The sequence below is a fragment of the Dendrobates tinctorius genome, unplaced genomic scaffold, assembly GCF_039654945.1.
Source record: "Dendrobates tinctorius isolate UK_male_01 unplaced genomic scaffold, ASM3965494v1 ptg000456l, whole genome shotgun sequence".
Lineage (NCBI taxonomy): Eukaryota > Metazoa > Chordata > Amphibia > Anura > Dendrobatidae > Dendrobates > Dendrobates tinctorius.
Window position 1 is genome coordinate 460870 of NW_027362118.1, and position 6206 is coordinate 467075.

Sequence of the window (6206 nt, forward strand, 5' to 3'; positions counted from 1 at the left end):
TGCCCCTGCCTCAGCGCAGCTGCCCCAGCACAGCTGCCCCTCCCCCAGCGCAGCTGCCTCTCCCCCAGCGCAGCTGCCCCAGCACAACCAACCTGCCCTAGCACAGAGCCGCCACCGCACGAGCCTGGACCACTGAATGACCCCTGTGACTACTTCACCTGTGCCAGATCCCTTCCCAGGTAAGCTGAATTCGGACTGTAAGACGGACCCCCATTTGACACATTATTTTTTTTCCCCCTATTTTCCTACTGAAAATTGGGGTGTTCTTATGGTCCGTTGCATCATTTTTTTTTTTTAAAGAAAAGAAAAGAAACCTAGTGGCAGCATGTGTAATAACAGTCTCCAGGTCTTATAGCCTAATGTATACACCATAAATATTTATATGTGTGTCTATACAGTTGGTGTATATATGTGTGAGTATATTTTTTAGCCTTAAAGTTTTGATTCTCCATCCTCATTTCTTTCTTTTCCAAATCAAAAAAACACTCGTGTGAGAGCAATCTGCATCCAAAAAAACTTAGGGATAGGGACAATTTAGTGAGTACGTCGGGCTCCCTTAAAAGGTCAATTCACCCAACGAACAAGGGTGCTGCTTGCTCGTCGGGTGAGATGGGCAGCACGATTATTATCATCTAACACGCTTTCCTAGGATAATCTGCCAACACAAATCTCTTCTTGAATGGACAATCGTTTCTTAAATGACAATTTATGCTGATAAAAAAAACCAAAAGCTCTAAATTAGGAAGGCGGCTGGAGGGGGGGGCGTCAGGGACTGGAGGGGGGAGACAGAGGCTGGAGGAGGAAGTGTGGTGGTGTAGACGGGGCTGCGGGAGGCTGTGTGGTGCTGTAGAGCGGGTTGCGGGAGGCTGTGTGGTGGTGTAGAGGCCTACAGGGCCACACAGCCCCCTGGTGTGACTTCCCGAGTGCCATGACAGCTGACTGTATATACATGTTTACACATACATGTATGTACATGTGCCATGACCGCTCCTTAGACCATACATACATGGATTGTCACTTACCCAAACCGAGGATGAAGAGGCTTAGCTGCTCCACATGATGATGGTGGCCGGAGAGCTGTGTTCCTCCATAGCGATGTCGTCCATTAGGCAAACTTGGTGTCCTTGTCCCGCCAGTTCTTGAGCCAGTTTAGTGTCCACGATGCCTTGTTACCTATTGGAAAAAAAAGGGAAAAGGAAATTATTGAATTTTGACATAGAATAAAAATTAAGTCCTATGAATTGTACTGGTACATTAACCCCTTTTTCTACGAGCGTATATTGCCAGCAGACACACAGAGAGCGGGCGACTGCCCCAAGTGTTACCTACTGAGAGACAGAGAAATAAAAAAACAATAATTAATAAGGGAAATATTGCATTCATAATTAGTGTTCACAGCAGAGTGACAACACAGCCCCCCTAACCCTCCCCTACCCCACAGGGAACGCCTGTACCCCGCCATGCCCCCCACAGCTGTGCCCATACACTGTCCTCACCTCCCCCTGCAGGGACCCCCTGTCTCCCACGCAGTGCCCCCCACAGCTGACCCCAAACACTCTGCAGGGACCCCCTGTCTCCCCCGTAGTGCCCCCCACAGCTGACCCCATACACTCTGCAGGGACCCCCTGTCTACCCGCAGTGCCCCCCACAGCTGACCCCATACACTCTGCAGGGACCCCCTGTCTACCCGCAGTGCCCCCCACAGCTGACCCCATACACTCTGCAGGGACCCCCTGCCTCCCCCCACAGCTGACCCCATACAGGCATACAGTTACCGGCCGGCAGCTCCAAGGTTCAAATCTGGCGCTCAGGTGACGTCATTGTTGCTGCAGTTAGACCGAGAAAGCAGGGGGTGGGCTCGGAGCCACGTGACACAGAGCCCGGCCGCCCATCCCCCAGCCTCACTGTACTGCAAGCCAGGGAGAGACTGTTTGTGTGCTGCACGGCGCTGTCTCCGCCCCCCGAGCCAGGGGATGAGTCACAGGCAGCTCGGCGTGTCACACGACTCCTCCCTCTTCCACCTTCTATGCAGGCCGGATCTTGGTTCCCATAGCACAGTGACCCTGCCCACCGGCCAGTCACTGCCGCCCCTCCCCCACCACTAAGCGATCTTACACAGCAGCACAGAGCCAGGGAGGAGATGGGAGATGACCCCGCACCACACAGCGGAGCACTATGAGCCCTGGGGGTGCAGCGCTGACCCCGCCCACGCCGCACCACACAGCGCAGCGCTATAAGCCCTGGGGGCGCAGCGCTGACCCCACCCACCCCGCACCACACAGCGGAGCACTATGAGCCCTGGGGGCGCAGCGCTGACCCTGCCCACCCCGCACCACACAGCGCAGCACTATGAGCCCTCGGGGCAGTCTCCCGTAGAGGCGTGGGTTCGAATCCCACTCCTGACAGCAGCAGTACTGGTCCCTGGAGGTGCAAGCTGTTGTGCACCAGGGAGCGTGTTCAGCGTCTGCAGTCACCACGTGGAGGCGTGGGTTCGAATCCCACTCCACACAGCGCAGCACTATGAGCCCTCGGGGCGCAGCCAGGGGTGGGATTCAGCGGGTTCTCCCCGGTTCGGTGGAACCGGTTGTTAAAGCTATTGCTCTCATTTTTGGCACCATTAGCCGGCTCTCACTTTTGAAAATGAGATTTCAAATTTTGAGGTCTGCGGCAGATTCTTTCCGGCGTCCATGCTCCCGGAGGCCACTGCAACATGGCGGCGGCCAGCAAGGTAAGTGCGGGGGCCTCCGGGCTGCGAAGAAATCGCGGCGGAGCCGCCGTCCCTGTACCGGAGCACAGCCCGCTGCCACCACCGCACCGCAGAGCGCCGCCCGCTGCCACCACCACAGAGCCCACCTGCCCCAGCACAGCTGCCCCTGCCCCAGCGCTGCTGCTGCCCCTGCCCCAGCGCTGCTGCTGCCCCTGCCTCAGCGCTGCTGCCCCTGCCTCAGCGCTGCTGCTGCCCCTGCCTCAGCGCTGCTGCTGCCCCTGCCTCAGCGCTGCTGCTGCCCCTGCCTCAGCGCTGCTGCTGCCCCTGCCCCAGCGCTGCTGCTGCCCCTGCCTCAGCGCAGCTGCCTCTCCCCCAGCGCAGCTGCCCCAGCACAACCAACCTGCCCTAGCACAGAGCCGCCACCGCACGAGCCTGGACCACTGAATGACCCCTGTGACTACTTCACCTGTGCCAGATCCCTTCCCAGGTAAGCTGAATTCGGACTGTAAGACGGACCCCCATTTGACACATTATTTTTTTTCCCCCTATTTTCCTACTGAAAATTGGGGTGTTCTTATGGTCCGTTGCATCTTATAGTCCGAAAAATACGGTAATTTATCCTGAGATTACAGAGTCTGCAACTTTTCTATCTAGCCAGTTAGAAGTGACTCATTGTAACACTTAGGGTACCGTTACACCTAGCGATGCACCAGCGATCCCGACTAGCGATATGACGCGGTCAGGATCGCTGGTGCATCGCTAGGTGGTCGCTAGTGAGCTGCTACACAGGCAGATCTCACCAGCGACATTGCTGGGGACGGGGATCGCTACTTACCTGTCAGACGCGGCGATCCTGCGTCCTCCCGCCCTGGGCGCCACAGGAAGCCCAGCAGGAAGTGGCCGACGAGGAATGGACCAGGAGCTTCTCGCGCGATCAGTGATAACCAGCGGGGGAGCCGGTCGGAGGTAAGTATCACATGCAGGGATATCGCTAGCAATATCGCTGCAACGTCACAAAATCGGTGACTTTACAGCAATATAGAATCATAGAATCGTAGAGTTGGAAGGGACCTCCTGGGCCATCTGGTCCAACCCCCTGCTCAAAGCAGGATTCGCTAAATCATCCCAGTCAGATGTCTGTCCAGCCTCTGTTTGAAGACTTCCATTGAAGGAGAACTCACCACTTCTCGTGGCAGCCTGTTCCACTCATTGATCACTCTAACTGTCAAAAAGTTTTTTCTAATATCTAATCTGTGTCTCTTCCCATTCAGTTTCATCCCATTGCTTCTAGTCTTTCCTTGTGCAAATGAGAATAAAGTTGATCCTTCTACAATGTGACAGCCCTTTAGATATTTGTAGACAGCTATTAAGTCTCCTCTCAGTCTTCTCTTTTGCAAACTAAACATTCCCAAATCCTGCAACCTTTCCTCATAAGACAGGGTTTGCAGACCGGTCACCATTCTGGTCGCTCTTTTCTGAACTTGCTCCAGTTTGTTGATGTCTTTTTTAAAATGTGGTGCCCAAAACTGGACACAATATTCCAGATGAGGTCTGACCAAAGAGGAGTAGAGGGAAATAATGACTTCACGTGATCTAGACTGTATGCTTCTGTTAATACATCCTAGAATTGCATTTGCCTTTTTTGCTGCTGCATCACACTGTTGACTCATATTCAGTCTGTGATCTATTAGTATACCCAAGTCTTTTTCACATGTGCTGTCACTTAGCCCTATTCCTCCCATTCTATATATGCTTTTTTCATTTTTATTGCCCAGATGTAGTACTTTGCATTTCTCCCTGTTAAAAACCATTCTGTTAGTTGCTGCCCACTTCTCCAGTTTATTTAAATCTTTTTGAATCCTCTCTCTCTCTTCTCTAGTATTAGCTATCCCTCCTAGCTTTGTGTCATCAGCAAATTTAATCAGTTTACCCTCAATTCCTTCATCTAAATCGTTGATAAAGATGTTGAACAATACAGGGCCCAGGACAGAGCCCTGTGGTACCCCACTTGAGACATTCTTCCAACTGGATGTGCAGCCATTTACGACCACTCTTTGGGTCCGATCACTAAGCCAGTTATGAATCCACCTAACAGTTGCCTTGTCCATTCCATACTTAGTCATTTTTTCAATAAGGATTGTATGAGAGACTTTGTCAAATGCTTTGCTGAAGTCAAGATATACTATATCTACAGCATTTCCTTGATCCACCCAATCAGTGATACCGTCATAGAAGGAAATTAAGTTAGTCTGACATGACTTATTAGTTAGAAACCCATGCTGACTCTGTTTAATCACTTCATTCTTATCCAGGTATTGACATACATGTTGTTTAATAATTTGTTCAAAGATCTTTCCTGGTATAGAAGTCAGACTCACCGGCCTATAGTTGCCTGGGTCCACCTTCTTCCCCTTTTTGAAGATAGGAACAACATTTGCTCTTCTCCAGTCTTCTGGCACTTCTCCTGTTCTCCAAGAATTTTCAAAGATTATGGAGAGGGGTTCAAAAATATTGCTAGCGATATCGCAGTGTGTAACGGGGTCTTTACAGACAATGGCGTTTACCATCTGTCTGCAGAACTAAAGTAATGAAAAAGAAGCTGGTAATTAGCTTTCAAATGACATCCCAATGTCCCCTCTGGCTTTACCAGAGGCCCCAATGTCTGATTTGGACAGCAGATTTGAAAAGACATTTTCAGTCTGGGGCAGTCTTGGGGGTTCTCAATCCCCTTAACTACTCTGCAGAAGGGGTCAGGCAAATCAAGCTTGGCAGGAACATCATCCAGGAGGCCACCTACATACAGCAACATCACTTGTCCCCCTGCTCCAAATGGAATTTGAATTCAGGGGGTCAGAGCCTGGCTGTCCATGGATAAAAGTGGTCCTTGTGGTGCAGGCTTGAGGGTGCACAAATGCCCAACAGAGCACCACACAGCCCCAAGAACTGCTCCCTCACCTCAGTCTGGTAATTAGCTTTCAAATGACATCCCAATGTCCCCTCTGGCTTTGCCAGAAGTCCCACCAGGGGCCCCAATGTCTGATTTGGACAGCAGATCTGTACTGAAGTCCCTGGTGGTGCAAACTCTTGTGTCACCAGGGAGCATGTCAATGTCAGCAGTCAGGATGGCCTAGTGGTCTAAGGCACTGTGTTCAGGTTGCAGTCTCCCGTGGAGGCGTGGGTTCGAATCCCACTCCTGACAGCAGCAGTACTGGTCCCTGGAGGTGCAAGCTGTTGTGCACCAGGGAGCGTGTTAAGCGTCTGCAGTCACCACATGTGGAGGCGTGGGTTCAAATCCCACTCCTTGACAGCAGCAGTACTGGTCCCTGGAGGTGCAAGCTGTTGTGCACCAGGGAGCGTGTTCAGCGTCTGCAGTCACCACGTGGAGGCGTGGGTTTGAATCCCACTCCTGACAGCGACAGTTTTTTTTTTTTGTTTTTTTTTAAAGAAAAGAAAATAAACCTAGTGGCAGCATGTGTAATAACAGTCTCCCGTGGAGGCG

The 6206-nt window shown here is 51.9% G+C and overlaps 1 non-coding gene across 1 annotated transcript; it reads left to right on the forward strand.

Annotated features, from left to right (window-relative positions):
- The first annotated feature begins 5823 nt into the window (after positions 1–5823).
- TRNAL-CAG (transfer RNA leucine (anticodon CAG)) lies at positions 5824–5906 on the forward strand. The gene has a single exon. It is a non-coding gene; the product is annotated as a tRNA-Leu (tRNA).
- The last annotated feature ends 300 nt before the right edge of the window (positions 5907–6206 follow it).